Below are 20,446 nucleotides of genomic sequence, written 5' to 3' on the forward strand. Positions count from 1 at the left end.
TTACCAAGAGCCACAGAGGACTTTATCATACAGTTCCTATTCCATCTATTTGTACGTTATGGCCTTCCAAGGGAAATAACGGAGGACCACAATTTGCTGGCAATAGATTAGCTACAACACTTAATAATTATCATGTCCAGCACAAAATCACTACCCCATATCACCCACAGGCGAATGGACAAGTAGAAACTAGCAATAAGGTAATAGAATCAATCTTAACGAAAACCATTGCGTCACACAGGCGTGATTGGGCTGCCCGACTACTTGAAGCACTCTGGGCCTATAGAAAAACATGGAGAAGCACCACTAGTTACTCAACTTATCAATTAGTGTTTGGAAAAAAACCCATTTTTCCTATAGAATTTGAAATCCAAACATTACGAACAACACAGGAAGTTGGCTTAGATCTAACCGATGCACAGATTAATCGATTACAGTAGATCAATGAATTGGACGAAATTAGGCTCTCTGCACTACAAAATACAACATTGATTCAACAACAGCGAGTTAAATGGCATGACACCCTCATAAAAAAGAAAGTCTTCCACGAGGGAGACTGGGATCTGTTATATGACTCTCGGTTTCAGGACTTCCCTGGGAAACTCCAGACTCGTTGGTTGGGACCATACGAAATCCAGAAGGCACATGACAATGGAACCATCACTTTAATCACCATTGACGGTTCTGGATATACCTTCAAAGTGAATGGCCACCAAGTTCGTCTCTATCGTAAACCACTCACTCGGGAATCCTTCTGCCAACAGCTACGCAAAGACACTGATATGGAGATTTTAGGAGAGGAAGAGAAGTCTTCCTCACCTATAATTCATTAAGGAATTCATTTCTTTTTACAATTTGTACATAATTTCTTTTCTTCAAACTCCTTCGTGTACATATGTTTGAACCAAATGTGTTCTTTTGCTCAAAGGTTTCAATTTTTGTCGTTCCTGAAACGAATGGAATTTATTTGTTTCTGTTGTTCCTTTTCAAAAGGAACAAGATTTGTTTGATTTCTCAATTTTTCTATTGTTCCTTTTCAAAAGGAACAACACTTTTGATTTTTCTGCTATTCCTTTTCAAAAGGAACAAAACTTTTGATTTTTCTACTGTTCCTTTTCAAAAGAAATAGCACTTTTGATTTTTCTGCTATTCCTTTTCAAAAGGAATAGCACTTTTGATTTACTTTTGATTTTTCTGTTGTTCCTTTTCAAAAGGAACAACACTTTTGATTTTTCTGTTGTTCCTTTTCAAAAGGAACAACACTTTTCATTTTTCTGCTGTTCCTTTTCAAAAGGAACAACACTCTTGATTTTTACTCTTCCTTTTTCAGAAGGAACGTCATTTTGAGTGTGTTGCTGTACTGTTTTTCAAGAGATAGCATTTTTTTATTTTTTGTTGTTCCTTTTTCAAAAGGAACGGCACTGGTGTGTTCTGTTGTTCCTTTTTCAAAAGGAATGGCATTGGTGTGTTATGTTGTTCCTTTTTCAAAAGGAACAACATTTGCACTTTTGAGACCTATGCTCCTTTGTTGTTCTTTTCTAAAAAAGGAACACTTCTAGCATACTCTTTATCTCCTTGTGAAACAACTTATCCCTTTTGCTGATCCAAGTTTGAGGATGCTTCTCGCCCCTATTCTTTAAAAGTCTTTTAGAGACAACTATGCACTTATGCAATGAATACAAAATCACAACATACTGAAATTATAAATCGCTATCTTTATAAGGCTATGTATTGGTAAGAGGACAGAAGGAAGGACATACTTATCTTTTGTTGTCATTGTCTTACTAATTTTACCCTGATTGGTTATCCTTATCATGCTATTCTTTTTAATCCCCTTTGACTTTTGTTTAAGAATAAGAGCAAAGGGTTTATATCCTCCTATTGAGATGATAAGACTTCTTCCACCATTCCTACTCTTAAGGAGTGTTGAACCACCCTTTGTGTCTATATAAGGAAAAATGCTTTTATGAAAAAAGAAAGTAAAAAAACAAATGAATTATAAATTTTCAAATGCAGGATAGGGGGTCTCATCAAGAGCCAGCCTACCATGATCATGAGGATGGAAGTGAAGTCGCATTCCTACTATGGCCACCACACCAGGGATATGGTCCAAAAGGTATATCAAATCAACCTTGGAACAGGAGGTCTCATCACGAGCTAGCCTGCCCACTTTTCACCCCCTCCTCGTGAATGGCATTATGGCTAACTGGTTACCAAGCCAACATAATGGCCTACACTTTGACATTACATTCATTAATATGCACATAAAGGATCATGGTTCCAGAGGTGAAATAAACAACTCTGCCAAGGTTATGGACACCTGTTGGCAGCAGAGCTCTGTTAATGGTATCAAAGTTACATTGATTACACCAATAGGTATGATACTAATACTCTTTTGTTTCTTATATCCTAGGCACTAATCATACATTATTTTCAGACTTATATATCGCATGAACATTTATTACACCAATCATGGCAAAGGAGGTGACAATGACCACTTGCGATTCGGCAAGTACGACAGACGTCCTATCTCCTGGCCTCGCATCATATCGGCGCAGCCTCTTACGTAATATGCGATCCAACTTTACGCCTCGATTTCGGTAATCCGTTGTTTTTTTAAACATGGCATATTTTCATAAGCTGTTCCTTTATGACTTAGTTACAGATCGGGTGCCACTCCTTTCTTTGACGGCTGGGGTAGCCTATCGCATTGTGGGGGGGGAGGTTAACCTCATTATTCCCCGGGTTATGTGTCAGCTCACTATTCGGGAAAGATAGTGTACCAGGAAATGGCACGGTTTAACGACATGATATTTCTATTTTTTTCTACACAATTTGCTGTTCATAAGTCATTTATGTTGCATACTCTATGTTTTTTTCTAAATCCGATGATTATTACCCTCTCTGTGTTTCAAACAGCACAAGTAGTTGCTGTTCCATTGAGAATCCATAATGAAACCATGGGAGGCAGGGAAATTCGAAGCGAACCACAGGAGTTGACAGTCTCCGCTGCTGCTCGGGAGATCCTGGAAAGAGCAGGATGGTTGGCTTATCTCAGTTGCCTGCAGGAGTCCAATGAAACAATGGCGATGGAATTTCTGCAGAACCTGCAGGAGGATCACTCCAAAGTGAGGGGGAAACGGATAGCGGTCACCGACGATATAATCGCAGAAGTCTCGGGACTACCAACCACCGGACCTGTATGGAAACTAAAGAAGGAAAGACTACAGAAGATAATGGAAATCTTCCAGGACGAAGGCCAAAGCTTGACGATTAAGGGGAAGGGAGTTCTGCCAGGAACGCTAGGAGAACCCTGGGAAAAATTAGCAAGAACAATGCAAAGCTACATCACCTGCGAGGGGAGAAAAGATGTGGTAAGGCCACGACATCTTAAACTCTTAGCTGTTCTAAAGCAGAAATGCTCTGTAAATCTTCCTGCACTTTTGAATTCTTTACTTCATGACGTCGCACGAAGCCTAAAAAAGGCATAGCATGTAGAGTGAGTTGTCAGCCACCATGGATTAATCCGACTAATAGTTATTCATAGCCTCACCCAGCAGCAAAGCAGCTCGGAAGAATTAATTGCAATAATTGAGGGGAGAGCTACAACACCTTCCCCAAAACGTAAACATACTACAAGCACACCAGAACATCCAGAAAAACACAAAGAATTAGGAAAACAAAAACATACTGCAAGCGCATCCGAACGACCAGAAACACACCAGGAATCAGCAAAGCGTAAGCATGACACTGATACACTGGAATAGCTAGAGAAACGCAGAAAATCAGTCCGGTTAGCGCGGATAAGAGGAAGGCTGGAAAAACTCTAGGCAAGCACTAGCCAGCCAGTGGTAATTGAGGACGAGCAACCCTCAAGGCCAGAAGTAGAAGAAGAACAAGTCAAAGGAGAAAAGGAAGGAGAGGCCGAGGAGGCTGAGCAATCCAAAGAGGAAAATGAAGAAGCAGCTGAGCATTCGGAAACAGAAGTTGAGCCTCTTGAGACAGAAGCTGAGCCTCCTGAAACAGAAGCTGAGCATCCTGAAATGGAAGCTGAGCATTCTGAGGCAGAAGCTGGACAATCCAGGCAGGAGGAGGAAATGGGACAACAGGTAGGTAGCCCACCACAGGACCCAGTGGGAGAAGATGAATTGGCCGCAATCTTGGCAAATATGGGTGAGTATGGCCAACCTTCCACTCCATCATACCTCTGCGACAAACCCCAGGAAGAAGATACACCCGAAAAACCACATGCAGAAGTGGCAGAAGAAGGAAATCTGCCTGTTCATGATGAAAAGGAGATAAGAGACACTAAATGGGAACAATCTGTTCCCAAGGCAGCAGAAGAAATTTCGGAGGAAGTAGGGATAGAAAAAAAGTCATGGAACCAGTTAGGGTTCCTACCTCAGAACAACAAACACAAATCAGTGAGGAAGCACCCCAGGAGAAGGATCCAGGGACTAGTCACGGCCCAGAACGTAGCAGAAAGCCTGCTGTTCCTTCTAATAAAACATTGGAATTTAGAGAATTACAAAAGGAACAACGGAGGTTATTGAGCATAATATCCCAGCTCCACCAGCAGATCAGGATCCTGAAAGTGAGGCAGAGGGTAAGGAAGATCGCTAGGAAGAAAAAGATGACCACTGCAATAAAAATCCATAGGATAAAAAGGCGGAGGACCAAAAATAGCCCTGCTGATCAAAACCCTGCTGAAGATCCAACTGTTGTTCCAAATGAGGCTGAAGGTCCAACTGTTGTTCCAAATGACACTGAGGGACAAACTGTTGTTCCATTTGAAAAGGAACAACAACAAGCTAGTATTCGTGTGAAAAAAGAAATGGATAGCAAAAAAATTCAAATGGAGGCACCACCCTCAGGGGTGATAAGGGTTCTGAACTCGAAACAACATAATAAGAAAGTTCAGGTAAAACTCCCGGCCTCCACTGATGCATGGAAAAGAGATCCAAAGACGAGGACCTTGCATAAGGGATTGAAACAGGTTCAGCAAGAATTGGAGAGGCTTAGAGAGCAAATAGTTCCTCGCGAGAAGTATGAAGAACTACAATAGCAACTAAGGAATGTCAACCAATCCGAAAGCCAGGCCTGTTACACTAAAAAATGTCACCATGACTATTTACAGTTGGTATGGCTCTATCAACAGTCATGTTATCCTCCTGGGCAAGTCTTATGCCTCTGCTCTCCATGTCAAACTCCAAAAAGAGAGAAAGTCTTTGCAAAATGTGTTTATCTCTGGGTACGCAGATTCTCTCGGCCTTACCTGCGTATACGCACCTAATGTTCACAAAAGCTGCGTACTTGTATGCTCTGTATGTAAAGGGGCAGGTGCGTACCCCTGTAAAGGTCAAAAGGCGCAAGTTTCACTCCAAAAAAGTTACTTGTGGTCATTTCTAGAGGCTTCTATAAGTATGTTTGACGTGTATGAAGCGCCTCCAGATGGTTCATGTACCCCTACCAAAGAGGAACTTATCCCATCAATAAGGGAGCTATCCCATCCAAAGAGGGGATTATCCCATTGATGGTAGACCTGATTAACTTCCTCTTGAGCACTATAAATACTGGCATTGGGCCAGAAGGAGGGGAGGTTGGAAGCTAAACATTTCTAAGGGTAGATGCTACTGGAATTAGGACTCTCATTTAGAAGCTTGTGAGGAGAGATTGCCATCTTTGCTTGTTCTATTTGGAAGTGGGTGAGCTTTGTCAAAGTAAAGGAGAACTCTTGATGAACCCTGGGAGGGACTTGCGCAACACCAAGGCTCAGGTTGTAATTGTTCCTTTTGTTTCCTATTAATGCAAATGAGTCCATTCTTCTCAATAACTTGTTATTTATGAGTTGTTTCATGTACTCCTTGGTCTATGTGTTGAACATGTTTTATTTTGAACATGTTGGTCTATGTACCTCGTTTTGCGTCATTATGTCGGGGGCATGTGAACTTATAACAAGCATAGTTTTTCGTTTCAAGCTTGCGTAAACATGAAACCGAATCCGAGCATAGTTCTTTTCCTGTGTCAAGATCGTTAAAAAATGAAACAAATCCTCCTCTAATTGAGTTGAGAGTTTGACTAGACCTCATAAATGTTAAGTTGTATATTTAGGTTAGTTATTTTAGTTTTTGCATAATTTTCTTATAGTTTTAGGTCAAGTCTTTCCATGATCTCGTAACTCAACCTTCATTTCATCCAACTGGTTGAATGAAATGAAGCTGGGGGGCATGTGCTCTAGCAGTTATGCTTAGGGGGCATCAAGCACAGTTTTCTCTTTGTTTCAAGCTTGTGAAAAAATGAAACTACTTTGAAGCATAGTTTTTGTCTGTTTCAAGCTTTTGTAAAAATGAAACCTATCTCGAGTCAATTTTAGTTATTTTCAAGACTCGTTAAACTCATGAAAATACCGAGATTATTTTGCTATTTTTCATTCTCGTAAAACAAATGAAAATGCCGAGTTCTTTCCGTCTTTTCCTGCTCGTAAATTAAATTGAAAGTCGGCCATATGAGTACATTTTTATCATTTTTTCGAGCTCATTAAAACTTATGCAAAAAATGAAAACCATGAGTACATTTTTATCCCTTTTTCGAACTCGTTAAAACTTATGAAAAAGTGAAACCTCAGAGTTCTCTTTTAAGCCCTTTTTAGACTCCTAAAACATGAAAATGTTGCTGAGCGTTTCTTTTTCACTCGTTAAAACGAAATTAAAAGACGGTCCCCTTATAGCCCTTTTCTGACCGTAAAAACAGGAAAAGATTGCCGGGTTTTTGTCGTTTCAAACTCGAGACTGGAAATAAAACGACGTGTCCTTGATCGCTTTTTACTTTTCAGGTCAGAGGCACTAATCATGAAAGTACTCCTTGGTCGCAAGACTAAGCGGTTCTCTCAAGTATTATTTTATACTTTTTCGGGCTTGGGAGACACAACTTTACGAAAAAGTTCAACCTGGAGTCTTCTTAAGTTTTTTCAGACTCTCTAAAAATTAAAAACGCCGAGTTTCTCCTATACTGGGCTCGTTAAAATTTCACAGTAAAGGACCTGTTCAATTACAAACAGGAACGAACCACTCCTTCCTAGGGTTCGAATCAAAACTAGGTTGGACTCATCCGAAGGATGATCTTATAATCAAGCATATGTTATCCTCCTCAAGCTTGTTAAAAATAAAGAGGTACTTTCCAGAAATGGTGGGGGAAAAGAGAGAAGAATGAACCTATTTGTTATCCTTTGTTACAAAAGAACCTTATCACCACACTTGAACACGACACTTTCCGTTCACCTGGGTTGGGAAATCCTTTGCCTTAAAAAGTTGATCAAACCACTTTGAAAGTCTTCAGTCGGGTTCCGGGGATTAACTTTGAGTCATTCGTCACCAAGCCATCTATTGTGTCATTATGTGTTCAAGAGGTCTGCAAACAAAACTTTCATCTGCAAAATACTTGTCATCCATTTGACCATCCCTGATTCAGTCCTTACAGCAACATTTCTTCAACTTGAACAATGATTTCGTGTTGTGGGCTTCCCTGCAACGGGTCGCTTTCTATCGACATCAGCACATTATCTACAGAGATGACTTAGAAATCTTCAGTACCTTGAAGTCTGCATGCATCAATGGCAGGTTTCTCGCCTTTGACGCCGGTTTACATCATTGAATTTCGATCGAAGGATTCCGTGAAATGTTTGACATCAACTCATTCATTCACATCTCATGGATTGTACTGGGTACTTTGAGAACCATTGAGATTACTGGTGGTCTCTCTCACACTTGTTAACAGTCTACATCATCGACTGGTAATCAAGTGGTTTCTACCATGTTCGACATCAACTCATTTATTCGCATGGCTAGAATCGTACCAATTCGGGAAGTAGAAATGAAGACCCTGGATCTAGTTTCCACCATCCAGGCTGCGAGGAGTTTTGTATTCATTATCTAGTATACTAATAATAAATAGATGGCTGCGCCCATACTGTGTCTACAAAAGTCTATGATTATGATGTACTGCAAGATCGTTCCTGTATCAGAGTAGTTAGTCTGTTAGTTAAAGTTTTGATCTGAGTATGGGAATGCCTACCTCAGCGATGATATAATCTTATACATGTATTTTGTGTTGAAAATTGCAGGTTATGACCAGGATCTCCACGAGATAATCCTTGAAATGATAAAGCGCTTCACCCTTCCTAGATAATACAAAACCCTAATCTACTACAGGCTTCGCACTTTAGGGGGCAATCTATTACACTAAAAAATGTCACCATGACTATTTACAGTTGGTATGGCTCTATCAACAGTCATGCTATCCTCCTAGGCAAGTCTTATGCCTCTGCTCTCCATGTCAAACTCCAAAAAGAGAGAAAGTCTTTGCAAAATGTGTTTATCTCTGGGTACATAGATTCTCTCGGCCTTACCTGCGTATACGCACCTAATGTTCACAAAAGTTGCATACTTGTACGCTCTGTATGTAAAGGGGCAGGTGCGTACCCCTGTAAAGGTCAAAAGGCGCAAGTTTCACTCCAAAAAAGTTACTTGTGGTCATTTCTAGAGGCTTCTAGAAGTATGTTTGACGTGTATGAAGCGCCTCCAGATGGTTCATGTACCCCTACCAAAGAGGAACTTATCCCATCAATAAGGGAGCTATCCCATCCAAAGAGGGGATTATTCCATTGATGGTAGACCTGATTAACTTCCTCTTGAGCACTATAAATACAGGCATTGGGCTAGAAGGAGGGGAGGTTGGAAGCTAAACATTTCTAAGGGTAGATGTTGCTGGAATTAGGACTCCCATTTAGAAGCTTGTGAGGAGAGATTGCCATCTTTTCTTGTTCTATTTGCAAGTGGGTGAGCTTTGTCAAAGTAAAGGAGAACTCTTGATGAACCCTGGGAGGGACTTGCGCAACATCAAGGCTCAGGTTGTAATTTTTCCTTTTGTTTCCTATTAATTCAAATGAGTCCATTCTCCTCAATAACTTGTTATTTATGAGTTGTTTCATGTACTCCTTGGTCTATGTGTTGAACATGTTTTATTTTATGATATTATCAAGTGCTATTTAATCGTTTGATTGTTAGTGAATGCAGGTTTCGATGTGAAGGAGGAGCTCATCCGGATCAGCGAGGCTGGACTACTGCAACAGCGTTGGACTACAGGTAGGATCTAAACACTTGATTGCTCATATAGTAAATGCATGTTTAGAGAAGGATTGCTCTTGTTTGTCTTGTTTGTCACTAGAGAGCCTTAGGCTCCTAGGGAGGTTGGTTGTGTCCGCACTATCGACTCTTTTCGCCTGACAAAAAGGCGAATCCGCTGGGGAATCCATGAATGTGTTTGAGTTCTTTTTGATTTGATATTTTGGTCTGAGAAAAATTGCTTGTTTTCTGATTTTTGGTTGTCTAGCTGTGTATTTGGGTGGGTTAGCTTAGAGTCAATTTAGTTTTTTATTTTTCTTAGCTTTGCCAGGAGTACGCAGTCTCTGGTTTTGACACAGTGCGTACTTGTACGCACTGCGTCTTTGTGCTCAGTGCGTACCCGCGCCTGTGTGAACAGATGACCTGCGTACCCCTGTCAATTTTGAGAAAATTTCAATTTTTGCTTTTTTTTCTCTTTAGATTTTGGTTTTAATTTGTTTTTTCTGCCCAGATCCACTGGTTTTCTGCCATAAATCTTCACCCAAGCTTGTTTCATTAGCATTTGTGCTCTAAGCTTTCATCAATTGGGTGTTTTGAGTCCCTTTTTTGAGAAATTCTAAATTTGATTTCCTTTGGTCATTACTTGGAGGTTTGTCTCAGTATTTTCACAATTTTGCATCTTTTTGCTCTTGTTTTCACAAAAAAATTCCCCCCTCATTCGCCAGGGGGGCTAAATTGTGTATGAGTGTTAATCGCCTTTGAGTGTTTTTAGTTTTTGATATTTGGAACTCTCACCCAATTTTCTCGACTTGCACTTGATTGGTTCTTAGATTACATCAGAATCATCTTGTGTTTGAGAATTCTCTTGCATAGATCACATTTGCATAATTAGAATTCTCATTTTCAGAATATTAATGAAAAATGTGCATAGATTACATTTGCATACTTTTCAAATGAATTGTGCTTAGATTACAATTGCATCATTTACATTCTGAAAAATCAATCGTAGATTTAGATCAGCTTTCTTTGATTTGAATTTACACAAAAATAAAAAAATGGTTTGGAATTGATTTGCATTAGTTTTTCTTGATGAAATTAGTGTATTAGAGAATTTGTTATATTTTCTCTTAGTGATCAATTTTTGCATTGTTGGAAGTGAATGGAAACTCTCTTCTTACTTTAGATAGGATTCATCGAATTGAAAAGATTACATTATCATATTCGATTGCATTCAGTTGAGTCGGGTCATAACACCATTGGTTTCATATCCATTTACCCTTTTGAGTAATAACAGCCTTAATAACACAGCGCTTAATTAAAATTCATCTAGTAATTTTTACATTTCTAGGGCTCTGATACACCAATATAGATCAAGCTAGTGTCTTGGAGTAGGAGAGTAATTAACTCTCCAAGACAGCAAAACCAAACAAGTAGCTCATCTTGTGGTAGGATAAATCCAACTGTTACATTTATGCTCTGGGAAAGCTCCTCTTAAAGGAGAAGCACGAGACCGTGTCCGAACCAGTGAGGGGATCAATCCTCCTTCATTGGGAAAGACGCCAGATACGCACGTACTAAAAACGGTAAACCTCGGATTATTGTCGAGGAGCCTGGGGTCACTTGTCGGTAAACCTTGGATTATTGTCAAGGAGCCGGCAAGGGGATTGAGCTTGTTACTCTGCCCTTGCGTGCTATCGAGTCGTAGACTGTTCCCCCAGGTATATTTGTTGCTGTTGGTAACCTTAGTGACCATTATATTTAGGATTCTACCCAAGGTGACGGTGGAGGGAAGATCCCACTGTACCTGGAGCAGACGTCGGCTAGACTCACTTTGATTTTCTGGGGGGTTCACTTCACTCGAGACGGTTAAAGTGGAGGGACTTGGTCCAGTCTATTCATTAAGCAGGTTGCCGGGGTAACTTTTCCACCCGCCACTTCTGTACTGAATTCTGCGATGTTGGATTTCATCACCAACTAGTGTTTTCGGTCCGGAAGGTTACTGTTTGTGTGTGGTTTGACTCCTAGATTTGATAGCGCGTGTTAATTTTTTTGTTTTTACTTTTAGAGACCATAGGTGTGAATTGTGAATTTTAATTGTTAGGTGTGAGTTGTGAATTGTTAATTTTAGTTTTAAAAATTGTTAATAAAATTCACTGAAGTTGAATATAATGGCAAATGTTCCAGAATTTACCAACCTAGGAACCCCTCCTAACGAGAATCCTAGTACGTTTCCTTACTTTGGAAATGTTGGTCCTCCTTATATGGCTACTTTTTCATTACCTGGATTTACAATAGGTTTACCGATATGGTTATTTTCAACTTCGTTGGCCCAAAATACTCAAATTGTTCCATCTCAACCGGATGCTTCACCTCAACAGAGTTCACCATCTCAACATCACCAACCTTCTGTTGACCCTTTACCTTCTTCACCTAATTTTTCTTCCTCCATTTCTTCCTCTTCACCTGGTAAAAGCCTTGATGCTAGTAACCAGGAGGCTAAGAAGAAGAAGAAAGGGAAGAAGAAGAAGAAGAAGAAGAAGCAAGATAAGAAAGAAGTCAACCAGCCAACCACGACTGTAAGTGTTAGTTGTATTGAGGAAAACTCCGACATGCATCGTAAACCCAAATACCCTTGCAGGCTTTGTAAGGGTGACCGCTTCCTTGTCAATTGTCCTGGTATTCCAAAGGTCTTGGAAGTATGGTCAGAAAAATCTCATCAACTTTCCGTTGATCCATCAACCAGTGATAGTCAGGTTCCTGGGAAAAAGGGTAAAGTTAGGTTTCCTTGTAAGTTATGCAAAGGGAGTCATCAAACTCACATTTTCCCTCACATGGATGAAGCCTCAACATTGTTGGAAAACCTTGCTATTTCACAGCAAGAATTTCCAACTGGTTACCGTAAACTTTCTCCCAACCCACCGTCAACTGACGGAGTGATTGATATAAATTCAAGTATAGTCGATCACACTCTCCCATTGGAGAGTGAAACTCATGTCACTCAGGTTGATGATCCATTAGTTGATCAAGCGGTCGATTCAATTTCACATTCGGTCGATCCCACTTTCCCTTTAGAGAGTGAACTTCATACCGCCCAGGTTCTTCTTGTTACATCAGATTCTTCTACGCCGGGGGGCATTTCATCTGTTTCTACAGAACTCCCTCCAAGTACTGAGGTCTTTTCCTTTGATTGGAATAGACTGACAGAACCTCGTCTTCCTTCCTCCATCCCTTTCCAAATCATTGTCAAGGCTGGTGGTAGGGACATACATCGTACTCAGGTAGATGAAGGTGCTTTTGTTAGTATTTTATCCTCAACTATTTGGAAAGCTTTGGGTTCCCCTCAGCTTGCACCTATTACGCAGAATCTGAAAGCTTTTAACAAAACCATTAGTGAACCTTTAGGGATCCTTCCTAAGTTTTCTCTTACCTTGGAAGGTAAAACTGTCTGTATTGATATTATGGTAGTTCGAGGTCCCTTGGATTTCAATTTACTCCTTGGGCGAGACTATGTTTATGCAATGAAAGTTGTCATATCGACACTCTTTCGCGTGATGTCTTTCCCTCACAATGGCAGTATTGTGACTGTAGACCAGCTTTCGTTCCCTAGTCTTTTTACAACTACCAATAATAGGACACCCATAAATGTTCCTGATTCTCAAGTGGTATCTACCCTGCCACGGGTTAATTATGTGGCAACTGGTCCCATGTTTTCAGTTACCGATGTAAGTGAACCTCTCACTGTTTGCTCATCTTCCTTTGATTTAGATCCGGTAATTGACATGGAAAACTCTATGGGATTACTTGAACACGATGTTCTTATCCCTTTTGAGTCCCTTGACATGTGTTCCTTCCAAAGAACTATTCTTCCTTCTGATGAAGACCTCTTGGAAGCCATGATCAAGGTGTGTCCATTGACATGTCTTTCTTCCAGTTGGAAGCCATGATCAATGTGGTGAGGAAAGTTCTTTTACTGTGTCAACCTCATTAAAAAATGAATCAGTGTACGAGGATAGTTTTTTCCTGTATCAACCTCGTTAAAAAATGAAACAGGCTACGAGGATAGTTTTTTCCTGTATCAACCTCGTTAAAAGATGAAACAGGCTGTGAGGAAAGTTCCTTTTACTGTGTCAACCTCGTTAAAAAATGAATCAGTGTGTACGAGGATAGTTTTTTCCTGTATCAACCTCGTTAAAAAATGAAACAGGCTACGAGGATAGTTTTTTCCTGTATCAACCTCATTAAAAGATGAAACAGGCTGTGAGGAAAGTTCTTTTACTGTGTCAACCTCATTAAAAAATGAATCAGTGTGTACGAGGATAGTTTTTTCCTGTATCAACCTCGTTAAAAAATGAAACAGGCTACGAGGATAGTTTTTTCCTGTATCAACCTCGTTAAAAGATGAAACAGGCTGTGAGGAAAGTTCTTTTACTGTGTCAACCTCATTAAAAAATGAATCAGTGTGTACGAGGATAGTTTTTTCCTGTATCAACCTCGTTAAAAAATGAAACAGGCTACGAGGATAGTTTTTTCCTGTATCAACCTCGTTAAAAAATGAAACAGGCTATGAGGAAAGTTCCTTTTACTGTGTCAACCTCGTTAAAAAATGAATCAGTGTGTACGAGGATAGTTTTTTCCTGTATCAACCTCGTTAAAAAATGAAACAGGCTAGCATGAGGATAGTTCTTTTACTGAGTCAACCTCATTAAAAAATGAATCAGGTAGATTTTAGGATATGTAGGTAGATTGTAGAAAGTAGGTTTTTGAGGATAGTTCCTGTTACTGAGTCAACCTCGTTAAAAAATGAATCAGATATGAGGATAGTTCTTTTCTTGTGTCAACCTCCTTAAAAATGAAACAACTCCCTTTTCAAGTTAAATATTGAAAGTAAACCTTCATTCCATCCATCTGGTTGAATGCAATGAAGCCTGGGGGCATGTACCTCGCTTTGCATCATTATACTGGGGGCATGCGAACTTTTTGAGCATAGTTCCTTGTCTTGTGTCAAGCTCGTTAAAAAATGAAACAAGGGTAGGTTAAGTAGGTAAATTGTAGAGAGTAGTCATGAGCATAGTTCTTTGTCTTGTGTCAAGCTCATTAAAAAATGAATCAAGGATTTTAGAGCACAGTTCCTTGTCTTGTGTCAAGCTCGTTAAAAAATGAATCAAGGTTTTTTAGAGTAAAGTTTTTTGTTAGGTAGATTGTAGAGAGTAGTTATGAGCATAGTTCCTTGTCTTGTGTCAAGCTCGCTAAAAAATGAAACAACTCCCACAAGTCTTTCCAAGATCTTGAAAGTAAAGCTTCATTCCATCCACCTGATTGAATGCAATGAAGCTTGGGGGGCATGTACCTCGTTTTGCGTCATTATGCCGGGGGCATGTGAACTTATAACAAGCATAGTTTTTCGTTTCAAGCTTGCGTAAACATGAAACCGAATCCGAGCATAGTTCTTTTCCTGTGTCAAGCTCGTTAAAAAATGAAACAAATCCTCCTCTAATTGAGTTGAGAGTTTGACTAGACCTCATAAATGTTAAGTTGTATATTTAGGTTAGTTATTTTAGTTTTTGCATAATTTTCTTATAGTTTTAGGTCAAGTCTTTCCATGATCTCGTAACTCAACCTTCATTTCATCCAACTGGTTGAATGAAATGAAGCTGGGGGGCATGCGCTCTAGCAGTTATGCTTAGGGGGCATCAAGCACAGTTTTCTCTTTGTTTCAAGCTTGTGAAAAAATGAAACTACTTTGAAGCATAGTTTTTGTCTGTTTCAAGCTTTTGTAAAAATGAAACCTATCTCGAGTCAATTTTAGTTATTTTGAAGACTCGTTAAACTCATGAAAATACCGAGATTATTTTGCTATTTTTCATTCTCGTAAAACAAATGAAAATGCCGAGTTCTTTCCGTCTTTTCCTGCTCGTAAATTAAATTGAAAGTCGGCCATATGAGTACATTTTTATCATTTTTTCGAGCTCATTAAAACTTATGCAAAAAATGAAAACCATGAGTACATTTTTATCCCTTTTTCGAACTCGTTAAAACTTACGAAAAAGTGAAACCTCGGAGTTCTCTTTTAAGCCCTTTTCAGACTCCTAAAACATGAAAATGTTGCCGAGCGTTTCTTTTTCACTCGTTAAAACAGAATTAAAAGACGGTCCCCTTATAGCCCTTTTCTGACAGTAAAAACAGGAAAAGATTGCCGGGTTTTTGTCGTTTCAAACTCAAGACTGGAAATAAAAAGACGTGTCCTTGATCGCTTTTTACTTTTCAGGTCAGAGGCACTAATCATGAAAGTACTCCTTGGTCGCAAGACTAAGCGGTTCTCTCAAGTATTATTTTATACTTTTTCGGGCTTGGGAGACACAAATTTACGAAAAAGTTCAACCTGGAGTCTTCTTAAGTTTTTCAGACTCTCTAAAAATGAAAAACGCCGAGTTTCTCCTATACTGGACTCGTTAAAATTTCACAGTAAAGGACCTGTTCAATTACAAACAGGAACGAACCACTCCTTCCTAGGGTTCGAATCAAAACTACGTTGGACTCATCCGAAGGATGAGCTTATAATCAAGCATATGTTATCCTCCTCAAGCTTGTTAAAAATAAAGAGGTACTTTCCAGAAATGGTGGGGGAAAAGAGAGAAGAATGAACCTATTTGTTATCCTTTGTTACAAAAGAACATTATCACCACTTTTGAACACGACACTTTCCGTTCACCTGGGTTGGGAAATCCTTTGCCTTAAAAAGTTGATCAAACCACTTTGAAAGTCTTCAGTCGGGTTCCGGGGATTAACTTTGAGCCATTTGTCACCAAGCCATCTGTTGTGTCGTTATGTGTTCAAGAGGTCTGCAAACAAAACTTTCATCTGCAAAATACTTGTCATCCATTTGACCATCCCTGAGTCAGTCCTTACAACAACATTTCTTCAACTTGAACAATGATTTCGTGTTGTGGGCTGTTAGGATATTCTGACACATAGGATATAGTTAAGTTCAACTTGGTCTAGCATAGAGTTAGGTTAGAGTTAGGTAAAGTGTGTTTCTTTACCGTTGTACATTTTGTAACTTACAATCCGACGGTCACGATATGTAGTGATCCGACGGTTCACTCTCACCTCGGTATTACCGACACTTGATCCGTGGCTTGACACCCGATTGGTCCATGAGTTCTATTTAAAGCGCATGGAGGGTCATTGTTCGGGTAATCCGTGCATGAGAGAAGCTTATGTAAATTTTCATTCTTTGATTAATAAATTGCCTGTAGTACCCACGTTGGGACAGACCGTGGACTGTTTCCCTCCTTGCACTCTGAGGGTTTTAACCACGTCAAAAATACTGGTGTATTGATTTGAGATCTGGTTGTGAGCGGTGTCCTTTTGGTATTCTTTCTGTGGAACTTACCCTGTAATTCCTACATGGTATCAGAGCTATTTGAGGGCCGCGTCCGTTGGTGATCCAAATCTGAAGCCGGTAGAACTGCATGCGGCTGTCGTTTCCTAGATCTGTTGTTTCTGACTGCTTTCGGGCCGAGAGGACTGCTCTGTTGCGTTCGGAGCATCTGTTCCAGTGAGGAACCCCTTTCGTTTCATGCGAAAAGGTTTCCGGTAGCCCTAGCTGCGTCATTTTTCAGATCGGGAGGTATACAGTGTTTTTTTTGCAGTTTACTGTTAATTTCTCTCTGCTTATTTCGGTCTCAGTTTATTTAGCCTTTTTTTTTAACCGGATCTATACCTTTCATTTCTGCGTATGCTCTTTGCCCTGTGACTCTGTGCGATCTGGGCAAATCAGAAACAGAAAGGAAGGATTTTTCTCATGCGTATGCTCTTTTCCCTGCACCTTAGTGTGATCTCGAAAAATCAGAAACATTGAGAAAAATATTTAGTTTTTCGGCTAAAGCTAACCTTGAGATTTTTTTTAAAAAATTTCTAGTTTTTTGGCTAAAGCTAACTTCGAGCCGCAAGGTTCGTTTTTCTTTGCATATTCGTGTTGGGTTTTGTGTTTTGTGTTTTGTAGGGAAAAAGAGCTTTCTCAAGGCAAGCACGCAAATCGAGGCCCCCCCCCTCTCTCTCTCTCTCTCTCTCTCTCTCTCTCTCTCTCAAATTTTTTGTATAGATCAATTGGTTCAAAGCTATTTTTAGAGAGTAGAGGTCTTGGGTTCAAGTCTCCATTTTGTGGGGGCGGATTTTTTCATTCCCGCACATTCGCGCACTTTGCCGGCAACGTCAACAAGTTTTTTTTCAAAAAGCCATAACTTCTTCATCCGGAAGCCTTTTTCAGAGCCGTTTTTTTTAAAACCGCCTATTTTTTCGAGATCTATCCGTTGGTACACTTACTTTCAGCATCTTCAGCTTCAGTTTTTAAAAAAAAATGGAAAGTCCATGCCAAGTCATTCTTGACAGCACTAACTACTTCCAATGCGTAGAATACATGGAAGATTTACTTAGAAGTAAAGGTCTCTTCAGAATAGCCACAAACCAAGAGAAGAAACCCACAGATGAAGACAAGGCGGCAAAATGGGAAAATAGACAAGATCAAGCACGTGGTTTGATAGGGATGTCTATTTCTCCTGATCTTAGATTCCACATTGCAGGACTTGAGACTCCTCATGAAGCATTAGAAAAACTTGCTAAAGTTTTTGGGATTAAAAATGAAATTAGATCCCATCAACTTGAAAATGAGCTGCTTACTTTGGATCCTAATAATTTTTCTTGCATTGAAGATTTCTTGTCAAAATTCAAGACCCTTAGATATCTCTTGGAAGGTGTTAAAGTTAAGAAAGATGATGGTAACCTTATTTATTCCATCCTTACTAAGTTAGGACCAGCCTACTCTGTATTTGTTTCCACTTTCCATTCTACAAGGGAAGCTTTCATTTGTCAAGGACAAGAATACAAGGCCCCTTCCTTTGACTCCTTTTGTGATTCCTTAATAAGAGAACAAGAAAAACTCTTACACCTTGGTCTTCTTAATCTTGGAAACTCTTCCACAAAAGCGTTAGCCGCCCAGCAGCAACCAAATTCAAAGAATCCTAAGAAGTCATATCCTCAAAAGAATGGTCCTAAACCATCTCAGCCTCAAAATGAAAGATCATTTCAGCAAAATGATAAGACCAATAAAAACAAATGGAAGAAGACTGATAGACATTGTAACTTTTGTAATCGAGATGGCCACTTAGAATCTAAATGCTTTAAGAAGATGGAAGCCTTGGAAGCCGCAATGAAGAAACATAACATCCATCTGGAGCCTACTTCAACTTCAACTTTCGGAACGGCACTTTCTGCATGTCATCGTCAATCATCTCAGTCTGGTTATGCATTAAATGTATCTTCTTCTTCTTCTCATTCTCATGAGTGGCTCATTGATTCTGGAGCCTCTTGTCACATGGCCAAAAACCAAGCCATGTTTTCTTCTTTAAATGATTGTAACACCAAAAATATATATATTGGTGATGATAGATCTCTTAATGTTGTAGGGACTGGAACTGTTCATCTAGACAATGGTCAGTTCAATGATGTATTATGTGTTCCAAACTTATCCTGCAACCTTCTATCTGTCTATCAGATAACTCATTCAGGTGAAGGTAAAATTGTTGAATTTTCACCTCATGATGTTGTAATCAAGGATCTAAAAGATCCTAAACAGATTCTAGCTACTGGTCTTGCTGATGATTCCAAAAGGTTGTATAAGTTTCACAACTTTGGGTCATCCCATCTTCCCTCAGTATTTGTTGCTCATAATGATGAAGTGAGCAAACTTTGGCATGAGCGGTTTGGTCACTTAAACTATCGCTCCCTTCAGCATCTATGTAAAGAAAATATGGTGACAGGTCTTCCTATGGTATCTTGCAAAGATGGTGTTTGTTCCGGATGTGTACTCGGAAAACATCATCGGGACAGTTTTGACAAACGTGCCTCTTGGCACGCCTCAGCCCCTTTACAGCTTGTGCACAGTGATTTATGTGGTCCTCTTCCTGTTGCTTCATTCTCTGGCTGCAAGTACTTCTTAACTTTCATTGATGATTTCTCTAGACGCACTTGGGTATACTTCTTAAAACTCAAGAGCGAAGTATTTAGCACTTTTTTGGCCTTCAAAGCATTTGTTGAAAAACAATCTGGACATCAAATTCTTAAGCTAAGAACTGATAATGGTGGAGAATATGTTAAAAACGCATTCATCAACTTTTGCACCGAAAATGGAATTCAAATGCAACATACTGTTCCATACACTCCACAACAAAATGGTGTAGCTGAAAGGAAAAATCGCACCTTAAAGGAAATGGCTAATTGTATGCTGCAATCTAAAGGACTCAGTCTTAGTTTTTGGGCCGAAGCAATTAATTGTGCAAATTATATAATCAATCGCACTCCTACTAAGGTTCTAGAGAATATCACTCCAGAAGAAGCTTGGAGTTCCATTAAACCAGATGTAAGTCACTTTCGTGTGTTTGGAAGTGAAGCATGGGCCCATATTCCAGATGAAAAGCATAAAGCTTTAGAACCTAAGAGTGAGAAATGTACTTTTGTTGGATATTCTGAAGATGTAAAAGGTTATAGACTTATTCCATTTAAGTCCAAAAATGTTATCATTAGAAGAGATGTAAAATTTGATGAAAATAAATCGGCCTGCGAGCCTAGTCCGGCGGATGTGCCACCTCTTCCTATCTCTTCTATCTTTGAAAACATTTCTTCTTCTGATGATGAAAGCGAGGATGATAATCCTCCCCCACCTTCTCAGGATCCTCAACTTCCAAGATGGGTCCGTGCTACTCGGGATGCAGCAGGTGATCTTGCCGGTGATCCTACAGATCAGCGACGTACACGTTCTCAGTTGAAAGAGCCTCTTCTTTACTGGCTCAAGCTCCAGTAAATCATGATCCTGACACTTTTGCAGAAGCTTCAGGCCATCCACATTGGGAAGCAGCTATGAATGAAGAATATCATTCATTGATGACAAATGATACATGGGATCTTGTTCCTCTACCAAAGGGACGCAAACTTGTTAGATGCAAATGGGTTTACAGAACCAAGTATGGACCAGATGGGAAAGTTGATAAACATAAAGCTCGTCTAGTTGCTAAGGGCTTTTCACAGGTTGAAGGCATTGACTACACTGAAACCTTCTCTCCAGTTGCCAAAATGAACTCTATCCGCCTTGTTCTTTCCCTTGCTGCCTCTTTAAAATGGGAAGTCCATCAAATGGATGTTAAATCTGCCTTCTTGCATGGGGACTTGCAGGAAGAAATCTATATGGAACAACCCATTGGCTTCATACAAACAGACTCCAGCCTCGTTTGTCGACTTAAGAAATCCCTTTATGGCCTCAAGCAAGCTCCTCG

This window comes from Pinus tabuliformis, chromosome 6 (genome assembly GCF_031772625.1).
Source record: "Pinus tabuliformis cultivar Carrire ecotype Pingquan chromosome 6, CPIR1, whole genome shotgun sequence".
NCBI lineage: Eukaryota > Viridiplantae > Streptophyta > Pinopsida > Pinales > Pinaceae > Pinus > Pinus tabuliformis.